Source organism: Cebus imitator, unplaced genomic scaffold (genome assembly GCF_001604975.1).
Source record: "Cebus imitator isolate Cc_AM_T3 unplaced genomic scaffold, Cebus_imitator-1.0 Scaffold82, whole genome shotgun sequence".
NCBI classification, from domain to species: domain Eukaryota; kingdom Metazoa; phylum Chordata; class Mammalia; order Primates; family Cebidae; genus Cebus; species Cebus imitator.
Window position 1 is genome coordinate 522,384 of NW_016107397.1, and position 12,817 is coordinate 535,200.

Genomic DNA, 12,817 nt, shown 5'->3' on the forward strand with positions numbered 1-12,817 from the left:
TTTTTATTTACAGAAACAGTGTACATTTAACCCAGTTTCGTGGCAAGTTCTTTAGCCTTTGCCTTTTCTAGCTTGGCGATGCGAGCCACAGACTTGGTACCCAGGACATTGCCTCCCCAGTGACGGTGGATCTCATCGTATCTGTCATTGTAGTTGGTGTGGACAGCTTCCACCAGCTTAGCCAAAGCACCTTTGTCTTCCGAGTGAACGTGTGTGAAGGCGACAGCGGTGCAGGTTTTCCTGTGGACTGGACGTCCCAGTCTTGCCTTCCCCTTGATGAGGCAGTAAGGGACCCCATTTTACGACACAGGGCAGGCAAGAAGACAACGAGCTCAATGGGATCCGTGTCATGTGCAATCACCACCAGCTGAGCTTTCTTGTTCTCCACCAAGGTGGCGACGGTGTTAACTCCTGCCCTGCTCGAAGGACAGGTGGTCTCTTAGTGGGGACGTCCCCTTTGCCAGCCGCTTTCTTCTCTGCCCGGGCCAACAGCCTCTGCTTCTTTTCTTGCTTCGTCTCTGGTCTGTACTTGTGGGCCAGCTTAAGCAGCTGAGTAGCCGTTTGGCGGTCCAGGGCCTGGGTGAGCTGGTTAATTGCAGGGGGCATTTTCAGCCGCTTATAGAGGCTGGCTCTCTGCCGCTGCAGCCTGATACAGCGGGGCCATTTCACAAAGTGGTGAGGTCTCTTTTGGGCTGGATGTCCTGTCCAATGCCAACATTTTTAGGCCTTTTCTCACATGATGGATTCACCACTTTCTTGGCCTCCTGCTTCTTCACGACAGCAGGGGCCGGAGCCACTTCTTCCCCTCGGCCTTCTTTCCTTTCGGCATCTTGGGTGGCGGGAAGAGAGAGCCAAAACTATATTTTCTATCGCTTGGAGACCAGTCCGAAAAGAAAAGGAAGGAGAAGGAGAAGGAAAGGAAAGGGGCAAAACTCTGTTGCTTGGAGATACATATAGAGTGAAAGTTTGGAAACAATAAACATGAAATTCAGGAGTGTAGCTGCCTGGCAGAAGGGCTTTGGAGTTGGCAGAGGCATTCTGGAGACTTTAGCGGCATTGATGGTTTGAGTTTTTTATTCTTAGAGATAGGGCCTCACTATGTTGGCCAGGCTGGTCTTGAACTCCGAGTCTCAAGTAGTCCTCCCCACTCACCCTCCTGAAGTGCTGGGATTACAGGCATGAGCCACAGCGCTCAGTTGGCACGATCAATGGTACAACATTTTCAGCTCCCTCAAAATCAACCCCGTACTATGGCAGCTCACACCTGTAATCGTGGTGCTTTGAGAGGCCAAGATGGACAGATCACCTGAGGTCAGGAGTTTGAGACCAGCCTGACCATCTTGGTAAAACCCCATCTCTACTAAAAATGCAAAAATTAGCCTGGCGTGGTGGTGCATGCCTGTATTCCCAGCTACTCTGGAGGCTGAGGCAGGAGAATTGCTTGAACCTGGGAGGCGGAGGTTGCAGTGAGCCAAGATCTCAACAGTGACTCTGCATTTGTCCCCAAGCCTGCCCACCCAGCCCCTGGCAACGACAAATCTTTCTTTCTCTATAGACTGGCCTGTCCTGGACATTTCCTATAAATGGAATCATGTAATATATGATCTTTTGTGACTGGCTTCTTTTATTCTGCATAAGGTTTTCAAGATTATTCACGTTGCAGCATTTATGAGTACCTAATTCCTTTTGATTTTTTTTGATTGTGGTAAAATATATATAACATAAAATTTCTCATTTTAACCACTTAAATGTGCAGCTCAGTAGCATTAAGTATATTTACATTGTTGTGCAACCATCACCGTCATCCACTTCCAGAACTTTCTCCTCACCTTCCCAAACTGAAACTCCATCGCCATGAAACACTCACTCCTTGTTCCTCTTCCCCGCCACCCCTGCCACTCACTGTTCTACTTTCTGTCTTTCTGAATTCATGACTCCAGATACCTCATATCAATGGACTCATATAGTATGTTTTCTTTTCTGACTGGGTTATTGCATTCAGTATGATATTTTCAAGGTTCATCCATGAAATATAGCATGCATCAGAACCTCATTCCTTTCCTTTTTTTTTTTTTTTTTTTTCAGAACAGCGTCTTTCCCCCTGTTTGGTGTGCTGGGGTGTGATCTCAGCTCACTGCAATATTTGCCTCCCGGCAATTCTCATGCGCCACCACGCCCAACTAATTTTTGTATTTTTAGTAGAGACAGGGGTTTCACCATGTTGGCTATGCTGGTCTCGAATTCCTGACTTCAGCCTCGAACTCCTGCCTCAGCCTCCTGACTAGCTGGGATTATAGGTGCCCGCCACCACATCTAGCTAATTTTTGTATTTTTAGTAGAGACGGGGTTTCACCATGTTGGCCAGGCTGGTCTCAAACTCCTGACCTCGTGATCCACCCGCCTTGGCCTCCCAAAGTGCTGGGATTACAGGCATGAGCCACTGTGCCTGGCCTCTTTCTTTTTCTTTTGACTTTAAGTCCTGGGGTACATGTGCAGATCATGCAGGATTGTTACATAGGTATACACATGCCATGGTGGTTTGCTGCATCCATCCCCCATCACCTCCATGAGATATTTCTCCTGATGTTATCCCTCCCCAATGCCCCCACCCCGTTATTTTTCCCCTAGCCCCTACCCCCCAACAGGCCCTGGTGTGTGATGTTTCCCTCCCTGTATCCATGTGTTCTTTTTTCCTGAGACAGGATCTTGCTCTGTCATCCAGGCTGGAGTACAATGTCACAGTCAAAGCCCACTGCAGCCTCAAACTCCCGGGCTCAAGCAATCCTCCTGCCTCAGCTTCCCGAGTCACTGGGACCACAAACATGCTACCATGCCTGGCTAATTTATTTAATTTATTTGTTTTTTCATTTTGAGACACAGTATTGCTTTGTCACCCAGGGTGGCATGCAATGGCAAGATCTCGGCTCACTGCAATTTCCTCCTCCCAGGTTCAAGCGATTCTGCAGCCTCAGCCTCCCAAGTAGCTGGGATTACGGGCATGTGCCACCACGCCCAGCTAATTTTTGTATTTTTAGTAGAGACTGGGGTTTCACCATGTTGGCCAGGCTGGTCTCCAACTCCTGACCTCAAGTGATCCACCTGCCCCGACCTCCCAAAGTGCTGGGATGACAGGCCTGAGCCAACTTCATTCCTTTTTAAGGCTGAATAGTATTTCATGTGTGTTGTGCTTTTTACGGTTGAATAATATTCCATTATGTGAATGCAGCATAAGTTGTTTGCCCACTCATCAGCTGGTGAACATTGGGGTTTTTTCCACTTCGTGGCTATCATACATAATGCTGTGAACATTCACATATAAATCTTTGTGTGACATATGCTTTTATTTCTCTTGGATATATACTGAAAAGTGAATATATGATAACTCTATGTTTAGCTTTTTGAGGAAAGGCTAGACTGCTTTCCAAAGCAGCTGTACCATTTTACATTTACACTAGCAATGCACGAAGCTTCTAATTTCTTTATTTTATTTCATTTCATTTTTGAGACAGGGTCTCTCTCTGTCCCCCAGGCTGGAGTGCAGTGGCGTGATTGTGGCTCCCTGCAGTTTCAATATTCTGGGCTCAAGTGATCCTCCCGCCTCAGCCTTCTGCATACCATCACACCTGACTAATTTTTTTTTTTTTTTTGGATATGGGGTCTTACTATGTTGCCCAGGCTAGGCTCAAACTCCTGGCCTCAAGCGATCCTCCCACATCGACCTCCCAAAGGGCTGGGATTACAGGTTGGGCCACCATGCCCAGCCAAGGGTTCCAATTTCTTTGCCAACCCTTGCTGCCTGTCTCTTTTAATTATAGCCACCCTAGTGGGTGTGAGGTGGCATCTGATACTTCAGTTTGCGTTTCTCTGATGACTAACGGTGTCCAGCATCTTTTCATGTGCTATTCTTATTGGCCATTTGTAGATCTTCTCTGTAAAAATGTGTATTAAAATCCTTTGCTTCTGTTTTTATTTTTCCTTTTAAACTTTCTTTTTTTTCTTTTTCTTTCTTTCTTTCTTTTTTTTTTTTTTTTTTTTTTTTTTTTTTTTTTTTTTTNTTTTTTTGAGATGGAGTCTGGCTCTGTCACCCAGGCTGGAGTGCAGTAGCATCATCTTGGCTCACCGAAACCTCCAACACCCAGGTTCAAGCGATTCTCCCACCTCAGCCTCCCGAGTAGCTGGGATTACAGGGGCCCGCCATCGTGCCCAGTTAATTTTTGTATTTTTAATAGAAACAGGGTTTCACCATGTTGGTCAGGCTGGTCTCGAACTCCAAACCTCAAATGATCCACTCACCTCAGCGTCCCAAAGTGCTGGGATTGCAGGCATGAGCCACTCCACCCAGCCTTTCTTTTAGAATCAGAAGGTACATGTGCAGGTTTGTTACAAGGTATATTGCATGGTGCTGAGGTTTGAAGTAGGACTGAACTCAGGTACTGAGCATAGTACCCAGTAGGTAGTGTTTCTGCTCTTGTCTCCCTCTGTCTTCTCTTTATAGGCCCCAGTGTCTATTCTTAACCATCTGATATGTTTTGGCTGTGTCCCCACCCAAATCTCATCTTGAATTCCCACCTTTGTGGGAGGGACCTGTGGGAGGTAATTGAATGTGGGGGGCAGGTGTTTCCCCTGCTGTTTTTGTGACAGTGAGTAAGTCTTATGAGATCCGATAGTTTTTAAAATAGCAGTTTCCGGGCTGGGAGCGGTGGCTCACGCCTGTAATCCCAGCACTTTGGGAGGCCGAGGTGGGTGAATCATGAGGTCAAGAAATCGAGACATCCTGACCAACATGCTGAAACCCAGTCTCTACTAAAAAATGCAAAAATTAGCTGGGCATGGTGGCGTGTGCCTGTAGTTCCAGCTACTCGGGAGGCTGAGGCAGGAGAATTGCTTGAACCCAGGGAGCAGAGGTTGCAGTGAGCTGAGATTGTGCCACTGCACTCCAGCCTGGCACCTGGTGACAAAGCAAGGCTCTGTCTCAGAAAAAAAATAAAAAATAAAAAAATAGCAGTTTCCCGGAACAAGTTCTCTCTGCCTGCTGCCATCTACGTAAGATGTGACTTGCTCCCCCTTGCCTTCCTCCATGATGTGAGGCCTCCCCAGCCACTTGGAAGTGTAAGTCCATCAAACCCTTTTTCCTGTATAAATCACGCAATCTTGTGTATGTCTTACCAGCAGCGTGCAAATGGACACACCAGGTTTGTGTTCATATATACCCAGTGTTGCAGTGTTTGATTTTCTGTTTCTCTGTTAATTTGCTTAGGATAATGGCTTCCAACTGCATTCATGCTGTAGCAAAGGACACGATTTTTCTTCCTTTTCATGGCTTTGTAGTATTCCATATATACCACGTTTTCATTATCCAATCCACAGTTGATGGCATCTGAGTTGATTCCATGTTTTTGTTATTATAAATAGTGCTGCAATGATCATATGATTTGCCCATGTTTTGATTGGGCTACGTCTATATTGTAAGAGTTCTTTATATTTTTGGGAAACCAGTCCTTTATCAGATATATGATTTGCAGCTTTTTCCCCCTCTGTAGGTTGTCTTCATTCTCTCTTTTTTTTTTTTTTTTTTTTTTAGACGGAGTTTTGCTCTTGTTACCCAGGCTGGAGTGCAATGGCACAATCTCGGCTCACCGCAACCTCCGCCTCCTGGGTTCAGGCAATTCTCCTGCCTCAGCCTCCTGAGTAGCTGGGACTACAGACACGCGCCACCATGCCCAGCTAATTTTTTGTAGTTTTAGTAGAGACGGGGTTTCACCATGTTGACCAGAATGGTCTCGATCTCTTGACCTCGTGATCCACCCGCCTCGGCCTCCCAAAGTGCTGGGATTACAGGCTTGAGCCACTGCGCCCGGCCTGTCTTCATTCTCTTGATGATGTTCTTTGAAGCACAGAAGTTTTTTATTTTATTTGGTGAAATCTATTTTATCAATTTTTTCTTCTCTTGGTTGTACTTTAGTGCTCTATCTAAAAAACCATTTCCGAAATCAAAGTCACAAAGATCGACTCTTTTTTTTTGAGACAGAGTCTCGCTCTGTCACCCAGGCTGGAGTGTAGTAATACGATCTTGGCTCACTGCAACCTCCACCTGTGTTCAAGTGATTCTCCTGCCTCAGCCTCCCAAGTAGCTGGGATAACAGATGTCTGCCACCATGCCTGGCTAATTTTTGTATTTTTAGTAGAGATGGGGCCAGGCTGGTCTCAAACTCCTGACCTCAGGTAATCCACCCACCTCAGCCTCCCAAAGTTCTGGGAGACCTCTAGACCACTGTACTTGGCACACAAACCACAAAGATTTATTCTTTTTTTTTTTTTTTTTTTTTTTTTGAGATGGAGTCTTGCTCTGTCCCATGCTAGAGTGCAGTGGCACGATCTTGGCTCACTGCAACCTCCACCCCCTGGGTTCAAGCGATTCTCCTACCTCAGCCTCTCGAGTAGCTGGGACTACAGGCATGTGCCACCACGCCTGGCTAATTTTTGTATTTTTGGTAGAGACGGGGTTTCACCATGTTGGCCAGGATGGTCTCGATCTCTTGACCTCGTGATCTGCCCGCCTCGGCCTCCCAAAGTGCTGGGATTACAGTTATGAGCCACTGTGCCCAGATTTTTTGTTTTGTTTTGTTTTGTTTTGTTTTGAGATAGGATCTTGCTCTGTCACCCAGGCTGGAGTGCAATGGTGCTATCTCGGCTCACGGAAACCTCTGCCCTCTGGGTTCAAGCAATTCTCCTGCCTCAGCCTCCCAAGTAGCTGGGATTACATGTGCCCGCCACTATGCCTGGCTAATTTTTTGTATTTTTAGTAGAGATGGGATTTCACCATGTTGACCAGGCTGGTCTTGAACTCCTGACCTTATGTCATCCATGCACCTCTGTCTCCCAAAGAGCTGGGATTGCAGGTGTGGGCCACCGCACCTGGCCCACAAAGATTTACTCTTATATTTTCTTCTAAGACAGTTATAGTTTTAGCTCTTACATTTAGCATCAACAACAATCCATTTTGAGCTAATTTTTGTATGTGATGTGAGGTAGGGATCCACCCTCATACTTTTGCATGTGGGTATCCCCTTGTCCCAGTGCAAGCCGTCTTTTAAAATCTGGATCTCAGGTACACAGAAACAGATTAATCCCAATTCATGAGTGTGCTTTTTAATACACTCTCATCTTGGGTCTGAATATTTGTGCTTTTGTTTGTGTGTTTATTACTTTATAATGAGCATCAGTGAATCCACCACCCAATTTCAGAACTGGGATAGAAGTAAATTGAACTAGAACTGTAAATTTTTGTTGACACAATAATTTACATCTACCCAGGTGCTCCTGCCCAAGCTTGTGCCCTTGCCAGCCCCCAACCCGAGGTAGCCACACTCCTGAATTTGGAGTTTATCATTCTCTTGCACTTAAAAAATGCCTGTAGGCCAGTGGTGGCTCATGTAACCCAGCACTTTGGGAGACCAAGGCAGGAGGATTGCTTGAGCCAAGGAGTTCAAGGTCAGCCTGGGCAACATGGTGAGACCATATCTCTATAAAAATACAAAAAATTAGCAATGCATGATGCTGTGCCTGTAGTCCCAGCTACTTGGGAGCCTGAGCTAGGAAGATCGCTTGAGCCTGGAAAGTCTATAGTGAGCCGAGATGGCCCCACCACACTCCAACCTGGGTGACAGACTAAAACCCTGTCTCAAAATTAAAATAAAAAACATCTGTATTGAAGCATAATTGATGCACAATGCATGACACATATTTAAAGCGGACAATTTGGTGAGTGTTGGCATAGTTACATTCCTGTGAAACCATCACCAACATCAAGGCAATAATTTCCTCCCATTTTACCCCCAAATTCCTTTAAATTCCTTTGTAATCCCTTCCTCCAGCCTCTCCCCTCATACCTTAATCAGTCCCCAGATAACTTTTTTTTTTTAAGACAGAGTCTTGCTCTGTCACCCAGCCTGGAGTGCAGTGGCTCAGTGCAACCTCCGGCTCCAGAGTTCAAGCAATCCTCACACCTCAGCTTCCTGCATAGCTGAAACCACAGGCATGCACCACCATGCTCGGATAATTTTTTGTGTGTGTTTTTAGTAGAGACGGGATTTTGCTATGCTGCCCAGGCTGCTCTCAAGCCCCTGACCTCAAGTGAGCTGCCTGCCTTGACCTCCCGAACTGCTAGGATTACCACCAGCACACATGAGCCACCGTGCTCGGCCCCAGATAACTTCTATTCCGCTTTGTGTTGCCACAGGTTACCCTACACTTTCTGGACTTATATGTAAATGAATCATGTAATGTATACTTTTCTGGGGGGGCTTTTTTACTCAGAATTATTATCATTTCAAGCCAGGGTCTCACTCTGTCACCAAGGCAGCAGTGCAATGGCAAAATCACAACTCACTGCAGCCTCGACCTCCTGGGCTCAAGCCATCCTCCCGCCTCAGCCTCCCATGTAGCTGGGACTACTGGCATGCACTACCATGCCTGGCTAATTTATTTATTTTTATTTTTTATAGAGGTATAATCCCACTATGTTACCCAGGCTGGTCTTGAACTCCTGGGCTCAAGCGATCCTCCCATGTCAGCCTCCCAAGGTGCTGGGATTACAGGCGTGAGCCACTGTGCTCAGCCCACTCCCCAGTCATATGCTGCATTTCCACACCTTTCTGCCTTAGCTAAAGATGTAGCTTCACCTAGAATGTTCTTCCTTCTGGCCAGGCCAGGCTGAGTTCAAGACCAGCCTGGCTAACATGGAGAAACCCTGTCTCTACTAAAAATACTAAAATTAGCTGGGTGGTGGTGCCCACCTTTAATCCCAGCTACTCTGGAGGCTAAGGCAGGAGAATCGCTTGAACCTGGGAGGCGGAGGTTGCAGTGAGCCAAGATCACGCCACTGCACTCCAGCCTGGTCAACAGAGTAAGACTCCATCTAAAAAAAAAAAAAAAAGTGGGGAGAATGTTATTATTCCTCCCAATGTCTGATCCTAAAGCTGAATGATTTTTTGTTTGTTTGTTTTTTTAATAGAGAGATATGGTTTCACCATATTGGTCAGGCTGGTCTCGAACTTCTAACCTCATGATCCTCCCGACTCGGCCTCCCAAAGTGCTGGGATTACAGGCGTGAGCCACTGCACCCAGCCAGCTGAAGGTTTTTGAAGAACTGACTCATTCTTCTCATCCCAGCCTCCACTTCCCCTCATGCACACACAGAATCAGTCCTTTTCTGGCACACTCTCTGACAGTTCTGATGCCAGCCTGCCCTGTACTGGAATTCTCAGAGACGAACCCATCCCGACTGTTAGACCAGAGGTCCTCAGAGCAGGGACGGCATTTGTGCCATTTCTCCAGTTCCAGTCTCCAGCCCAGGATCTATCACACAGCAGGAACAGAGAGCCAGGACACCGGGGCTCAAATTCCAGCTCCGCCACTTAGTGCCAGTGTGAACCTCAGACAAATGACCCAACCTCTCTGTGCCTCTATCTCTGCATCTGTAAAATGGGGAGAACACACTCACTTCATCTGGCTGTGGAAGGGATTAAATGATTAACCCATATAAATGACTTGGCGGGTGTGGGCGGGACCCGGGCAAGTAGTAAGAGTTTGATAAACGTTAGAAGTGAGACCGGGGCTGGGCGCAGTGGCTCACACATGTAACTTAGGGCGGCCGAGGCAGGTGGATCACCAGAGGTCAAGAGTTGAAGATCAACCTGGCCAACATGGTGAAACCCCGTCTCTACTAAAAATACAAAAATTAGCTGGGTGTGGTGGTGGGCACCTGTAGTCCCAGCTACTCAGGAGGCTGAGGCAGGAGAATTGCTTGAACCCGGGAGGCGGAGGTTGCAGTGAGCCGAGATCACTGCGCTCTATCCTGGGCGACAAGAGCGAAACTCTGTCTCAAAAAAAAAAAAAAGTGATAGTAACTTGTTGGGGTGAGGAGAGACCCTGCCCTAGGTATAGAGACTCTTCATGTGAAGGGGAAGATACTTTATATTGATCTTCACAGACAGGCATAGTGGCTGACACCTGTAATCCTAGCACTTTGGGAGACCCAGCCAGGAGGATTGCTTGAACCCAGGAGTTCAAGGCCAGCCTGGACAACATGGTGATATCCTGTCTCTACAAAAACACACAAAAATTAGCTGGGCGTGTTGGCGCCTGCTAGTGGTCCCAGCTACTCAAGAGACTAAAGCAGAAGGACCATTGGAAGCCAGGAGTTCAAGGTTGCAGTGAGCCATGATGAAGCTACTTTGCTCCAGCCCAGGCTATGAAGTAAAAGCCTCTCAAAAAAAAAAAAAAAAAAAAAAAAAAATAAAACTGAAGATAATGATTGATGAATGTGATAAGATTCTAAGTATAGCAACAGTGATAAAGAGCTGAAAAAAAAAAAAAAAAAGAAGAAGAGGAGACTCTCCATGCCTCTCCAGCTCCATTAAGGGGTGGGAGCACTCCACCAGAGGCCCCCTAATCCCAACATCAAAGTAACCAGGAAAATCTTCCTCCTTCAGAAAGCCCTCCAGGATTACACCGCCTCCAAGAACGTCTTCCTTCTGCCTCTTCTCTCTGATGCCGTGTGACCACAGCTGAGTCCTGCAGCCTACTTCCCACCTTCCCCTGCTCTCCTCTTCCTCTGCAAGGAATGCAGACAAACACCTCTGGAACACTTGCAGGCAGAGCTGAGGTTTTTCACAGCGTGCAGCTGGAGATAAGAGGGTTCATGAGAGAGAACATCTTTCTTATTTTTATTTTTTAAGAGACAGGGTCTCACCTTATTGTTGGCCAGGATGGTCTCGAACTCCTGGCCTCAAGTGATCCTCCACACTCAGCATCCCAAAGCCCTGGAGTCAGAGGCATGAACCACCACGCCCAGCAGAGACCATTGTATTCATACCTCCCAGCCTCTCCTGTTTTACATATGGGCAGGGTCAATCCAGGATGCCCAGTTAAATTTGAGTTTTAGGTAAGCATTATGAATAGTCTCTTAGTAAAAGTACGCCACAAATATGGCATGAGACATACTTATACTAAAAAAAGCATTGCGTATCTGAAATTCAAATGTAATGGGGCATCCTGGATTATTTGCGAAATCAATCAACCCCATGGGCTCAGGAAGCCCATGGGCCACAAAGAAGCTGCCTCATTGCTGGGTGGTGCTGCTGTGAAAGCCCTTTTTCCCCAAGACAGAGTCTTGCTCTGTCACCCAGGCTGAAGTGCGGTGGCGAGATCTCATGGGGAAACTGAGGCCCTGGGAGCCAGAGCATCAGTATCAAGCCCAGTTACAGAGCCAGTCAATGTGATGGTGGCTCAAGCCTCACTTCCAGTACACACACACACACACACACACACACACACACACACACACACAGACAAGCTGACTCTGTGTCCTGGCTCTGGCTATGAACAGGTGTCTGTCCAAGGTAGCAGACTGAAACCCACCAGTGGGAGACCACGTGACATGAAACTCATACAGGACAGGAAGGAGTGGCAGAGAAAGCCAAGCTGACCCACCAGGACGTGTGAGGGGGGTGGAAGAAGCAGGAGGTGTATTCATCTGCTTCCTTCTCAAGATGCACACCCCCCCACCACCTCCCACCCCCGGCAGAGTGAATTCCAAATGGGTGTGGGGCTGGGCACAGTGGCTCACGCCTGTAATTCCAGCACTTTGGGAGGCTAAGGCAGGCAGACCACTTGAGGCCAGGAGTTCAAGACCAGCCTGGCCAACATGGCTAAACCCCGTCTTTACTAAAAGTACAAAAAAATTAGCCAGGCTTGGCATCACACACCTGCAGTCTCAACTACTCAGGAGGCTGAGGCAGGAGAATCGCTTGCACCTGGGAAGTGGAGGTTGCAGTGAGCTGGTATCTCACCATTGTACTCCAGCCTGGGACACAGAGGGAGACCTTGTCTCAAAACCAACCAACCAACCAACAAACAAATAGTGTGTGGGCAGAATCTGATCGGCTCAGGGCCTCTTCTGGGCTCAGTCTCATCCTCCGGCATGCCCCCCGGCTTCCCCCTCCCCTCCACCTCCTGCCCTCATCAGGGACTGGGGGGGTGGGCGTCATTGGCAGGATCTGTTCTGCCTCTGCTGCCCACCACTAGCCGTAGAAGGAAGGAAGGAAGCCCATGGGCCGCGAGGAAGCTGCCTCATTGCTGGGTAGTGCTGCTGTGAAAGTCCTTTTTCCCCAAGACAGAGTCTTGCTCACCCAGGCTGAAGTGCGGTGGCAAGATCTCAGCTCACTGCATCCTCCACCTTCCAGGTTCAAGCAATTCTCCTGCCTCAGCCTCCGGGTAACTGGGAATACAGGCACGGCCAACTAATTTGTTGTATTTTTAGTAGAGATGGGGTTTCACCTTGTTGGCCAGGCTGGTCTCGAACTCCTGACCTTGTGATCCACCTGCCTCGGCCTCCCAAAGTGCTGGGATTACAGGCATGAGCCACCGTGCCCAACCGTGAAAGCCCTTTTTTCTGTCCATCCCACACTGCCCGCTCCTGGCCAAGCGGTGGCCGGGGTGAGGGTCCTTCCATCTACCCCACATGGCCCCTTGAAGCCAGCAGGCAAGCTGGGGCCCTGAATGCCCGCCTCCCGGATGGCACCTACTCCACAGGGCGTCTGAGGACTTGGAGGCCTCCATCCTGGACTTTGAATCTGATATCACCGCTGGCCTATCCCATTCTCTCCCTGGGCTGCTACCCTGATGGCGCTTAAGGATGTCTGTGGAGTGAATGTAAGAGGCCGGGCCAGGCGCAGTGGCTCATGCCTATAATCCCAGCACTTTGGGAGGCTGAGGTGGGCAGATCACCCGAGGTCGGAAGTTCAAGACCAGCCTG